Raw genomic sequence first — 14,674 nt, 5'->3', positions numbered from 1 at the left:
CTCCTGAATGGTTTTGTTTTTGTTTTTGTTTTCTGTCCTCAGATATGCTATGTTACCAATACCACCCCCTCACACAAACATATAGAGAAGTAAATAAATATAAAATAATGTGGATCTTAAAAAGCAACAATGTATTTATTATAAGTATAACAAAAGAACAAATTATAAAAGCACAGAATTATGTATTAAAGACTTAAGTAAATGCTATATTTTATTAAATGTTTACATAACCTTTTATATACATTAAAAATGAACTTGTGTGTTTTCCTATTTTAATTTCCATGAAATAACATTGTCCTTTCTATTGTTTTCATTCTGTAGCAGAAAAAGATTTTAAGTGAGACACCCCTCACCCCTACCCCCTCACCCCCCCACACTATATATATGTATATATATACATATACATGTATACATATATATGTATATATATATATATATACATATATATAAAGTAATTAATTTAAAATGGTTATGACACAGACATGCTTTGTTGCTAACACTGACCACAAAGTGTAATGTTTCTCTATCTACAGTTATTCCTTGATCAACTTTTAAAAAGACGATAATTATTTTTGGTTAGAACTTAGAAGAAACAGAAGAGGGATCACTCTAAAATTCCAAATGCAACCTCATATTTTAAGCTCATTAAATATTTTAATACTTCTAAATGGATCATCACTCTTCAAAATTATTTCAGGTTGGTGAACATTAGAAGACATTTAACCAAGCAGTTAAGTCGTTTATCAAGGTTCATCCATCATTGCACAAAGTGATTCTTATCCCTTACTTTTGATATTTATACCCTCATTTATCCACACTGGTGCCTGTGATATTCGAACTTTTAGTCCATAAACAAAGCATGAAAATGCACATGCTATGACCTGACAGTAAGCCACCAAAGCACTTCAAATCTAGTGAACTTGTAAGCCTTTTGGTGAATACTATGTGTGTGTACCTTTGAAGTTCATGTTGGTTTCTGATCCTGCCAATGGATAGATAAATTTAAAAATCTATGAAAACTTAGTTTTATGCTTGATAACTCTGGATAATTTACTAATGAAACACAAGGTGAAAATTTGGTTCGTGGCTTCCCCCTTATGTTTAATAACTCTATGATTCCACCTGACTTGTTCCTCCACTATGGTTCATAAATACAATACATTGCAAACAGTCAAGTATCTCCATTTACCAACAAAGTCAAAATCTTACCTCTTGACATAAGAATTCATTTCACAGTAAGAAGTTCAAAGTTACTATGCTTTTGTAGCTATAATGCTGTCTCCACTGTCACTGTTTGTCATTGAGGATGAGTCTCTTTAGACGCTCTGTATTCCAGTGTTAATTCAAATCATCAGGGACCTTTACTTCATTCCTAGTGCATAATGAGCAGCTCATTTTACACAAACACAATTAATTTTCAAAGGGTCTGTCAATCCCAAGCAATTTCTTGTTTTCTTATTTATGTGAGTATTGGAGCATTTTACTTGGAAATTATGGGATATACATGATGAAAATTAACCTTAGGTAAAAATTTTGCAAGTTAATATTGATAGCATGTTAGTGAATGTTTGAAGACATTAATTGAACTAATGAAAAATGAACTATTTTTGTTCCATTCATGTTAACCAATTTTTCTTTCATTATTTTAGTGGTTCATGTAATATATTCTACTGCACACTCTGGTGAATATAGAGAAGTATGAGATGCAAAGATAAATAATTATTTTAGGCACACACAATTTTTATATGCTAGAGTATATAATGCCATGATTACTTAGAAAACAGTGCATAGAAAGAGGTGTGTATGAATTCCAGAGAATTAACATTCTAACCATGACATCTGGTCTCAGCTTACATGCTATAATGGTGGACAGAAGCCAAAATGATCCTCCCTCTGAAGATTCAGCTCAACTCTCTCCCAACGCTATTTTTGATTAAGGTCTACACTGAATCTTTGATAGCACCCCTATAAAAGAATTTGAACACGGATAATCAGTCATCTTTCATTCAAAGTGTCTCCTGTCCCTGCTGGCAGAGGAAAGGCAGAGGAGACAGGATGATCATTGCAAACTACTTGGTCTACTAGCCTAGAGTTTGGAGCAGTAAATGACAGAAAAGACCCTGTATCAAAAATGGTGACAGATCAGGACTGATAGTGACATTGTCTTCTGACCTTTATATGCATACTATGGCATGTGTGAACCTGGACTAGAATACATGCATATTTCATGCAGGTGCACATCACACACCAATATACATATATAGCAGCCAAGACTCCCTTTTTTCAGCTTGATGTAAATTATAAGATGGTATCATGTAATCTAGGTGAACCTTGAATTTGCTAGACAGCTAAGAAAGACCTTGAACTTCTGTTTTTCCTGTTTTCATCTCCCAAATATATAATTTGCAAATATTTAACACTCAGAATACATGGTATTTGAGATCTAGCATAGGACTATATGCAAGACAGTCAAGGATTCTACCAATTTGGCTACATTCACACACACACAACACACACACACACACACACACACACACACACACACACACACACACAAACACTACAATCTTCTGTTTTACAGATGAGAGTGAGCAGAGGTTGAGCTTAAACTAGTTTTCTAAATGTAAATTATTGGGTCATGTCATAATTTAGGATTATATCTCAAGTTACATTATATGCTAAAATGTATAGTTTGATTGACTATCACCAATGAGGCTTCAGAACCAGATATGAGAAAATCATTCATTAATCCATTCCTTTCAAAAATATTTATTTGTTCTCTAGAAACTAGATGAATACTGTAGATAGGTTAAGGAAAGTAGATATTTTAGGAAATTTACATTTTATTAGATAAATCACTAAAGAAGAAATTAACACATTAAATACCTTGACACTTTATTCAGTTGACTGGGATACCATGCCACCCCAGCACCAAGACTGACAGTTCCATTATGTTATTAAAATCAAGGAATATATACACAGTTTCACCCCTAACCAAAAAACTACTTGCAAATTATTTAATTAGCAAAATGGAGAACAGTTTTCTTCAAGAGAGTGACACTGAGTTTGTTAACCATACTTCAGGGCAGGTTCCATGACCAAAAGTATTTAGCCAACACAAAACAGACTCTCTAATTTTTGTGTGTTGTTGTTGTTATTGTTGTTGATGATTTTTGGTTTCAGAGTGAGGGAGGAAGGCAGGGAGGGAGGGAGGAAGAGAAGGAGGGAGGTTGGAAGAGAGAGAGCATGAAATTCAGTAGTTAGGGATGTGGGTACGATCTGGGGAAAGAACATAATAAAAATATCTTGGATGATTTTTTTATTAATAGTAAGAAACAGATACAGTAAAATATTATTAAAATATAATAGAAGACAAAAATAAAAAGTGAAGATAAAAGTATAAAACAGAGAAGAGGAAAATATTACCAATTTAAATATATGTAAACAAGCTTTTTTTGGAAGTATAAAGGAAGTAAGTAGAATAGGGAAAAAAAGAAAACCAATATTTTTGTTCCTGAGTTTTTGCAGTGTTTTGGATTCAGGATATAGGTGATTTTGTGTATTCTTCTTTTCTGTGGTTTATCCTGGTGTTTCATCTATATTTTCTGTTGTTTGGTGTCTAGCACAGCTATGCTCATGTAAGTAGTTTTTTTCCCTCTGTGTAATAAAAGCCTCTTCTAGCCATATTTAACTGTGTAATCTGTTGTCTAAACAGGTATTTTTACCCTCTGTAGAGTCTCCAGGTTTTACCCATTCAGCTGCATAACATTTTAGCTTGAGGATGCTTTTCAAGTGTGAGAAGAAAGAAAAGGACTGAGATCTGTACAGATAAAAGACCTATTTTTATGTTTTAAAAATCTAAGTTCTCAGAGAAAAACATACATATGTGTTCTTGGGATCCACAGCCGTGTGTGGCAGAGTTTGATCCTACTGCCGATTTCAGGCTCAATTGATAATAGTTAAATCAGACCATCAAGGGTCTGATTTTTTTTTTTTACCATCAAGGGTACATTTTTCTGTTAGAGGTGAGATTCCTGCAACCTACGCTTTTCAGCTTGTCATTGTCTTTTCCATCTTCTTTCCACAACTGTATTCCAGGGCTGTCTCTCACTCCAAACAATGGAATGTTAAATTAACATCTCTGGCTTATGATTGTAGCATATTCTCAAGGCCCCAAGAGTATATTAGTTTTAAGCAATTTGTGGCTTATCAAGATGCTTCCTAGCTTCTATTTTCTCAGTCATAAAGAATGAAAAATGAGATCTTCCTCTACTGGTAATCTATCTTCCAGAGAAATTAGTCTTACTAAAACCAGTAACTGTATTTGAAGTCTTTGTAGGCCACAGGCCTATCTGAAGATGAAACCATCAGTTCTTTTCACCAGGGTTGCCTTACTCATCTGTTAAAGGAGTTCCAGCTTTTCTCCTGCTGCTTATCTAGCTGCTGGAGCTATGTTCTGAATGGTTAATAAATAGCTTTTAGGTATAACACCTACTTTCAAAATTATTTAATTTATTTTTTGTAATTCCCATATTATTTTGTAATGTTCCCTTTCCTTTCTTCCCTCCAAATCTCCCTAAGCAATGTTTGATCTCTTTCAAATTAATTGTTTTTTCTTTACTTGTTTTCATATGTATATAGCTATATCCTGTATAATGTAGGCAGAATTCTACCTGTTCTGTATAATGTTGCTTGTAAGTATGCTTCAGAAATGACCATTTCCTTTTAGACAACCAATTGGTTTGCTTATTCCTGGGAATGATTATTTCTTTCACTCTTAGCATTCTTAGTTGACTGTGTTTCATCAGGTGGAGTTGAGGTCCCAGAATAAATTAACACATTAAATACCTTGACACTTTATTCAGTTGCCTGGGATACCATGCCATCCCAGCACCCAAGCCTAAAGAAAGAGATGCCCATGAACATACAAGAAGCCTACAGAGCTCCAAATAGACTGGACCAGAAAAGAAATTCCTCCAGACACATAATAATCAGAACAACAAATGCACTAAATAAAGATAGAATATTAAAAGCAGTAAGGGAAAAAGGTCAAATAACATATAAAGGCAAGCCTATCAGAATTACACTAGATTTTTCACCAGAGACTATGAAAGCCAGAAGATCCTGGACAGAGGTTATACAGATTCTAAGAGAACACAAATGCCAGCCCAGGTTACTATACCCAGCAAAACTCTCAACTACCATAGATGGAGAAACCAAAGTATTTCATGACAAAACCAAATTCACACAATATCTTTCCACCAGTCCAGCCCTTCAAAGGATAATAAAGGGACAACTTCAACACAAGGAGGGAAATTAACCTCTAGAAAAAGCAACAAAGTACCTTCAACAAACCTAAAATAAGATAGCCTCAAGAACAGAATGCCAACTCTAAAAACAACAACAACAAACAGGAAGCAACAATTACTTTTCCTTAATAACTCTTAAAATCAATGGACTCAATTCTCCAATAAAAAGACATAGACTATCAGACTGGCTATGTAAACAGGACCCAACATTTTGCTGCATACAGGAAAACCACCTCAGGGACAAAGAAAGACACTACCTCAGTAAAAGACTGGAAAACAATTTTCCAAGCCAATGGTCTGAAGAATCAAGCTGGAGTAGCAATTCTAATATCGAATAAAATCGACTTCCAACCCAAAGTTATCAAAAAAGACAAGGAGGGGCACGTCATACTCATCAAAGGTAAAATCTTCCAAGAGGAACTCTCAATTCTTAATATCTATGCTCCAGATGCAAGGCCGTCCACATTCATTAAAGAAACTATAGTAAAGCTCAAAGCACACATTGTATCCCACACAGTAATAATGGGAGACTTCAACACCCCATTCTCATCAATGGACAGATCATGGAAACAGAAACTAAACAGAGACACATTGAAACTAACAGAAGTTATGAAAGAAATGGATTTAACAGATATCTACAGAACATTTTATCATAAATCAAAAGGATATACCTTCTTCTCAGCATCTCATGGTACCTTCTCCAAAATTGACCATATAATTAATTGGTCACAAAACAGGCCTCAACATATACAAAAATATTGAAATTATCCCATGCATCCTATCAGATCACCATGAACTAAGGCTGATATTTGCTAACAACATAAATAATAGAAAGCCAACATTCACATGGAAGATGAATAACACTCTACTCAATGATACCTTGGTCAAGGAAGAAATAAAGAAAGAAATTAAAGACTTTTTAGAGTTTAATGAAAATGAAGCCACAACATACCCAATCTTTTTTTTTTTTTTTTTTCTGACAAGAACTGGATATAGCTCTCTCCTGAGAGGCTCTACCAGTGCCTTGCAAATACAGAAGTGGATGCTCACAGTTATCCATTGGATGGAGCACAGGGTCCCTTATGAAGGAGCTAGAGAAAGTACCCAAGGAGGTGAAGGGATTTGCAGTCCTATAGGAGAAACAACAATATGAAGTAACCAGTAACCCCAGAGCTCCCAGGGACTAAACCACCAATCAAAGAAAACACATATTGGGACTCATGGTTCTAGCTACATATGTAACAGAGGATGGTGTAGTCGGTCATCAATGGGAGGAGAGGCCCTTGGTCTTGTGAAAGTTCTATGCCCCAGTATAGGGGAATGCCAGGGCCAGGAAGAGGGAGTGGGTGGGTTGGGGAACAGGGGGACAGGGGAGGGGATAGGGGATTTACAGAGAGGAAACTAGGAAAGGGGATAACATTTGAAATGTAAATAAAGAAAATATTCAATAAAAAACAATTGTATATCTATATATTGAGAATTATGAGTCCAAAAAAGCAAAATAAGTCAATAAATTCCTGTGTAGCAGTATGAAAAGCCTATGTTGTAAAGATAGTGCAAGGCCGCAGCAAAGCTAAGCACATCCTTTCCCACTGCGGCCCAACAAGGCAGTCCGGGTAGGAGATGGGGATCCAGTTACAGGCAGAGTCAGAGACAGCTCCCTCTTGAACTCTTAGAGAAGCCACATCTCTCATGGAGAGAGAGAGAGAGAGAGAGAGAGAGAGAGAGAGAGACAGAGACAGAGACAGAGACAGAGACAGAGACAGACAGAGAGAGACAGACAGACAGACAGAAAGACAGAGACAGAGAGACAGAGAGAGAGAGAGACAGAGAGAGAGAGAGAATAACAAAGTTGGGTGGAAGGGAGGTGAAGGTGGAGGGAGTCTCCACATGAAGACCAAGCACACATCGCAAATATGTAGGGGGCATAGGTTCAAATCCTGCATGCTGTCTGGTTGCTTGTTCAGTTGTTGGTATTCAGTTTTAATTCACAATGGGCTGATAAGATTTAGGAGGTAATTTCAATTTTCTTTCAACTAGTGGTCTTTAATTTTGATAGTATTCAACTTTTTCCTCAAAGGCTCTCAGATCTACTCCCTCCACCTTCACCTCCCTTCCACCCAACTTTGTTATTCTCTCTCTCTCTCTGTCTCTCTCTCTCTCTCTGTCTCTCTGTCTCTGTCTTTCTGTCTGTCTGTCTGTCTCTCTCTGTCTCTCTCTGTCTCTCTCTCTCTCTCTCTCTCTCTCTCTCTCTCTCTCTCTCTCTCTCTCTCTCTCCATACAATTGGACCTATCAATTTAAAGAATCTGACTCTCTTGCAGCTGGAGAGATGGCTCAGAAGTAAAGAGCACTGACTGCTCTTCTGAAGGTTCTGAGTTCAAATCCCAACAGCCACTACATGGTGGTTCACAAACATCCATAATGAGATCTGATGCCCTATTCTGAAGACAGTTACAGTGTACTTACATATAATAAATAAACAAATCTTTTAAAAGTAAAGAAATAATCTGACTCTCCCACAAGCCCACAAATAGCTCCTCAGCATGAGGTGTGATTCTCTGCCCATCTCCCCCATTCATGCTGGTATTTTGTCTGATTTGAGTTTGCATAAGTGTTATCTGTGGTGTCGCAATTCCCATGAATTCTTATGTATATCTGCCCTGCAGCATGCCTAAAACAGTTTTGTTGGACTTATCCACCGTATCTCCCAATCTTTCTGTACAATCATCCATGAAAATCCCTGAGCCTTGTGAGTGAACATAAGCATGTATAGACACTTTCCATTCATTGGAAATTAGGGTGATCAATCCACAGTTTCTATTTCCCCGTTTAGTGACCAGTTAAACACCTGTGTTAGTTTCCATCTACTGCAACACGCTTATTTGATGAGAGTTGAGAGATGTGGTGATCTATGGGTGTAGCAATTAGACTAGGCTAGCTGGGCAGTAAGTCACAGGGATCCTCTTGTTTCCAGCTTCTGAATGGTGGGATTACAGGTTCATGCCACCACTCCTGACTATTTTACATTAGTCCCAAGGATCAGAGGATTCTTATGATTGCATGGTAAGCATTTTCCCAAATAAGCCTTGTCCCAATTAGAGTTTTAAGTAACTTTTACTCATTTAAGAATTTCATACATTATACTCTATTTACATCATTTTTACTCCTTTCCATATCCTTCCATGTCTCATTTCATCTCACGTTCACAAACTCTTCTTTAGTTATTGCTACACACAAATACATATGTGTACATAATACATACATACATTCATACATACCTGTTTTAGGCAACCATACTCTTAGGGTTTCATATGTTCAGCTTCCTTGTGTTTAAAAAAGTACTATATAGCAGAAGATGTCCTGGCCCTCTGGTTTTTACAATCTTCCCACCCAATTTTCCATTATTTTTCCTGAGCCTTAGGGATATAAGTCGCAATTTAGTTGCATCACAGGGGTTGGACAGCCTGTAGTGACATATCCAGTTTCTTTTGAACACTTTTGGGTCTTGGTAATATTCTCCAGCACCTATTTTTAAGATGGTGTCACCTAATAGGTTATTAAATGTGATACTGTACAAAAGGTTTTTGAAGTGGATGAATGGAATTTGGTGACTATAATTCATCATTATGATCTCTCAAATTATGATTTGAGAGAAAGAATGTGTTTTCTTGCCTCCTGGACAGGGAAGAGTGAGAATAAAAAATATGTTTACTCTGCATTCCTTATAAGTCAACTCAGCTAACAAAACATTAAATATACAAATACTGTTTCTTTGAACTATTTTTATTTAATATACTCTTTAAAATTAGAGGAATATTTGATTTTATTATACTTGCAATTGGAGAAAACTTAAAAATAAAATTTGATAGTTTTTATATGATTTTTTCTAGGGAAATATATGAATTTTCTTAAATGTGTTTCAGGGAATTAGCTCTCTTTCTGGACTGCATGATCTTTAAGCCTGTCTTGAAGGATATGGGACAGTTAATTGTTCTGCTGTGAAATAATTATAACAGTGTCTTGGATAGAGAAGGCTAGGTAGCCTAATAAGATTCTATTGAGAACCCTATAAAAACCTATAAAAAGTTCATTATATTCATGACTTTATGAGAAATATCTTTATCCTTTCAGGAAGAAAGAAGTATTTGAAAAACAGGTTCTTTGTATTTCATTCATACATACATACGTACATACATACATACATATATCCCTATGTATATTAACATATATACAAATATCTATATCAGTATACACACATTTACATATGCATACATATGTACTCAATCAAAAGCAATAACTGACATATATCCTAAGTATTACAGTTGATATATTGACTTAAAACTTAAAACTGCAGTCGATAAATTGAGTTAAAATCCTCAAGCTTTATTCATTTCTCATTGTGTTCTGTCAATGAAATCTGGCCCATCCAGTAGATTAGTGCTTCGAGAGAGAAGCTATAGTCAGGGGAAGCTGGGTGAGCTTTCCAGGAATGTTGAAGAATACATTTAACACAGTCTAGTTTTTAGTGTCTTGTAAAGGTAGTGTATGTACAAAGATTTTACCAGGACTCACCTAAGCAAGCAATTAGATGTACTTCTCTGTTGCCCTGCCAAAGCTTATTTATATACTGTGAGCTTTGGAATCCTTAGACCCTGAAAGAATCCTTATGACACAGTCTCGTATCTGTTGGGTTTTCACTCCATAGACAACAGGGTTCATAGTGGGAGGCAAAAGCAGATAAATATTAGCCACAATGATGTGGCAAGTTGGAGGGGTTGTGTGTCCCCCAAAGCGGTGGGAAAAGAAGGAAAAAAAAGGCTGGGCTATAGGAGAAAACAATGGCACAGATGTGGGCAGTGCAGGTGCTGAAGGCTTTCTGCCTAGCATCTGATGAAGATAAGCTGACCACTGCCCTCAGAATCATGGTATAGGAGATTGTGATGCACAGGATGTCAAAGTCCCCAATCAAGAGAGCAACCATCAGACCATAAATGGCATTCACCTTGACATTGCCACAGGACAACTTGGTTACAGACATGTGGTCACAGTAGGTATGGTTTATTATATTGCCTCACCAGTAGGGTAGGCGCTTGGTGAGAAATGTGAGTGGAATAATTAGCAGAACCCCCCTCAGGAAGGTGGCTAACCCAATCTGGGCAAAGATAGGATTGGTGAGAATGGTGGAGAAACGCAGAGGGTAGCAGATGGCTACATAGCGGTCCAGAGCCATGAGCATGAGCACTCCAGACTCCATCCCCATGAAGGTATGGATGAAGAACATCTGTACAAGACAGTCATCAAATCCAATTTCTTTGAGATGAAACCAGAAGATGCACAGGGCTTTGGGGATTGTACTAGAGCACATGACAAGGTCCGTTAGAGAAAGCATTGCTAAAAAGTAGTACATGGGTCTGTGTAAGGAATCCTCAAAGAAGATGAGATAGAGGAGTCCACAGTTCCCCAACATAGCCACTGCATACATGGAACAGAAAGGGAAGGAGATCCAGATGTGCATGTCTTCCAGGCCTGGGACCCCATTCAGAACAAAGGAAGCTGGGGTCAGTTCTGGGTTATTCTGCGCTGACATGACCATGCTAATCCCAACTTGGAATTGCTTAAAGTTACGTAGGTTTTTTCTAAAGAAAAGACAAAAAAAACCCAAAAAACAAAAAAACAAAACAGGTTGTAATTGTTATTTACAGCTCTTTTCTCCTTTTAAAAACCATACAGTACAATTTTTATGTTCAATCAAACAAAGGAATATTTTATTACATTTGTATTGTTATTTATTGTTAATTCAATGATTCTTTCAGGGAACTGTTACTGGTCAGATCCTGACTGAATTTTTGAAAGATTTTCATCTTTGTAAAATAGTAATGCACTGTATTCTATCAGGATTCTTCCAAATGTGGCCTTTATTAGAATGTTTTTCTCAACAGTTAGTTCACATTTTACTATAGATATGGTCTTAGAAAGTATTTAGCCTGGGCATGTTGACTGTGTGACTAAATACCAGCTCTGGGGAGACTGAGGCAGGAGAGCTCGAGTCCAATTTGGAATATATTGCAAGTCTCATAGATAGATAGATAGATAGATAGATAGATAGATAGATAGATAGATAGATAGATAGATAGATAGATAGATAGATAGATAGATGATTTATCCTCTCAATAATTATTTATAACTTAAGACTTAGACTTTTAAAATTCTTAGACAGTGATTGAAGTTTATCATTAGTTACTGATGCTCCAGTCAAAGGATTCTGAAAATAGTCTAATGATTTATTCTTTAGTAAATCCTAGGAACTCACAAGTCAGTGAAATTGTTTATTAAGTTCCCTTATTCTTCATGATCTCTCTTTATTGTCTTTTAACATACTGAACTCTAATACTTTTTTCCCAAAAATTGAACGCATGTTCATAGGTCAAGAGCAACTAATAATACAAGAGCTTCAGTTTATTTTTTCTACAAAATAAGCAACAACATCCATTGTTTTACTCTTTCTACAAATCCCCTTGATTTTCCTTCCTTGTCCTCTGAGATTTTCCATTGCCTGTGCTAATACCATACTATATATATATATATATGTATATATATATGTATATATATTGTTTACACATATATTATACATATACCATTAATATTACTATGTCTTAGTAAAGGCTATCAAGTCTTTGCCTCCACTATACTAGTTCTCCATTTAATATGTGTTTTCTCAATAACGTGTTGTCACCTATATTTGTTTTCTCATTTATACTTTCTACTCTTTCAGGTTTATGTTTTTATAATCATAAAAACAGAACTCATTTTAATTAGTTTTTTTTTTTTTTTTGAATGGGGAGCCATATAAATAAAAGTTATATTTTGGTAAAGCCTTTCAGGCTGCCCACATGAGTTATCAGGCAGTTCCTGGTGAACCTCACCCGCGTTCCCTCCTCAGTCCCTAACCAAGGAACTGACTGAACCCATCCTGACTTTCTTCTCTATCTCTGCCATCCAATTGCAGGAGCTCAGCCTCCAGGAGCATTGACCATGCTGAGCTCCAGGCCGCAGCACCAATGAGGACCCAATAGATTCATCCTGTCAATAAGGCTGTGCACTGAGCCCTTTTCACCATGCCAATCTTTCCGCCCTGCCACCCCGCTGTGTGGCACCCCCCCCCTTGCCCCCGGACTTACCTGAGATCAGAGCTGCCAGAGGTGGACCGCTGAGGCAACGGTGGCTGGAGGTTGACAACTGTGTACTTGCAGGTTCCCTGTGGCCAATCCCGGAGGCCCAGATGAGATAGTTCTGCGCGTCCCACTTCTTGCATCCTCTCAGTGACACTGAATCCTGCCCCCTACCTGCATCCAGGCGCCTGGGATCCCCCAAAGTTCGAGGTCTTCTCACCTAACCCCAGAACACGCTGGAGCTGTTGGAGGTGAGAGCAAACTACTCACACCAGCAATGCGGGTCCCTCAGCAAGAGCACAAGCACAGGAGTGACCTGCTCCAACACCATGGCCATGGGACGGCTCAGATAGGTCCAGCGCCACCTGCACTGCTGCAGGCACCTTGACTACCAGCCACTGCACATGTATCCGGGTGTCTTTGCTGCCCTCGTGCGGCTGGAATAGGTCCCACACACTGGGCACGGCTCATTTCCAAACTCTAAGTGGTACTTATTAAACCCTGAGGACTAGGCTTGGCAGTGTGACCACTAAGGAGCTTTCTCCACATTCACAAGACAAGGAGGCCTCTACCTCTCCAGCCCCCATGGCTGAAGGTCCTACCGGAGGAAGACCGGGGGCCTCTTAGACAAGTTTTGTTTGCAAAATGGTACAGTAATTGTGTCCTTATTCCCTCAAGTCCACTAGAGGATTGAGTATAGATGCCTTGGGAGAAGCTGCCTTCTAGTGTAGAGTCTGTGGTGTTTTAAATAAAATTGTGTGTAAAGAATCTTGAAAAATATCGCATTGCCACAGAGAAAGGACACAATGGGTATTTCCACTGCTTCCTTTGATTTTATAAGAATTGCTTGCGTTTTTGTTTTTTTTTTTTGTTTTTTTTTTTTTTGTTGTTGTTGTTGTTGGTGGTGGTGGTGGTGGTGGTGGTGGTGGTGGTGGTGGTGGTGGTAGTGGTGGTGGTGGTTTTTAAGTTTTGCATCTTTGTAGAAAAAAGTATTTCTAATCTTATCTCCTATTTGTTTCTCATACTAGAAGAAAATTACCAAATTCTAAATTCTCTTTGCTTCCAAACTCCATTTGCAACTTAAATAAGTGTTTGGAATGGAGTCCCACACTTTCTCTGTTTGTTTCTTTTGGAAACACTGACCATCTGCCGGGGAACAATTTGAATCCACACAGGCCTATCCAGCTGGAAGCTCAGAGCTTCATGGAGAGAGGCTACAAACATCTCTGCAACGGTGGCAGAACTAAAATCTAGTGCCCAGGATCCCAAAGAAACATTGAGCACTCTCTATCTCTCTGTCTCTTTGTCTCTTTGTCTCTTTGTCTCTTTGTCTCTCTCTCTCTCTCTCTCTCTCTCTCTCTCTCTCTCTCTCTCTCTCTCTCTCGGTGCTGGATGGTATGTGTGTGTGAGTGTGTGTGAGTGTATATGTTTGTGTATAATGTGTATGTATGGTACATGGTGTGTATGCATGTTGTATGTGTGTGTGTGTGAATGTGTATGTGTGAGGGAGTATGTGTGTTTATGGTGTCTGTGTGTGTTTATATTGTGTGTGTGTGTCTATGGTGTGTCTGTGTATGTTTATGTTGTGTGTGTATGAATATATGATATGTGAGTGTGTGTTTGTGTGTGTGTGTGTACGAATTGTTGATGTTGAGGGTTTGGGAGAGGAATTGGTATTTTCAGAATGGATTCCTTAAAGAGAAGCTGTTTGCCACACGCTTCTAGTAATACTTAGAAGAAAAACGACACACATACACAACACAAAAATCCAAGTGATGGAGTCTGTAGGACTATGCTTACTACACAAGCCTGTGAAGGGCAGGTCAAGACAATAAGCTTTAGGCATGAGCTAGAATAGCCGTAACTTTAATATATCAGAGAACAACAACTGTCTGGCAATTAAATGATAAGAAATTCACCAGAATTCTAAGAGCTAGAGTTGGTTCTACAGTCCTTGGGCAACCTACCAGGAAGTGCTTCCCTTTCTCAAAAAAAAAAAAAAATCCTTCTCCCTGCATTCAAAGCTGGGTCTCTGGGCTGGAGTTGGGTGGGGAGGGACAGAGGGAGGCTTTTAGCTATTGTATGGTCTTTGCCCAACAGGCACTCAAACCCTCAATCCATAGGGCCCAGAGTTAAGGCTGCTTGCAGTTGGATTGTTTCCTTTACTGAGCAGACTCCAAAGCAAAGAAGGAAAT

At 37.8% G+C, this 14,674-nt stretch overlaps 1 pseudogene; it reads right to left on the bottom strand.

Moving 5' to 3' along the window:
• Positions 1-9,930: 9,930 nt before the first annotated feature.
• LOC147002892 (olfactory receptor 52N4-like) lies at positions 9,931-10,903 on the bottom strand (annotated as a pseudogene).
• Positions 10,904-14,674: the final 3,771 nt, after the last annotated feature.

This window comes from Mus caroli, unplaced genomic scaffold, assembly GCF_978045245.1.
Source record: "Mus caroli unplaced genomic scaffold, Mus_caroli_1 scaffold_8, whole genome shotgun sequence".
In the NCBI taxonomy this organism is placed as follows: Eukaryota; Metazoa; Chordata; class Mammalia; order Rodentia; family Muridae; genus Mus; species Mus caroli.
Note: the sequence above shows the minus strand (reverse complement) of the source record. Positions and strands in the feature narration are given on the sequence as shown.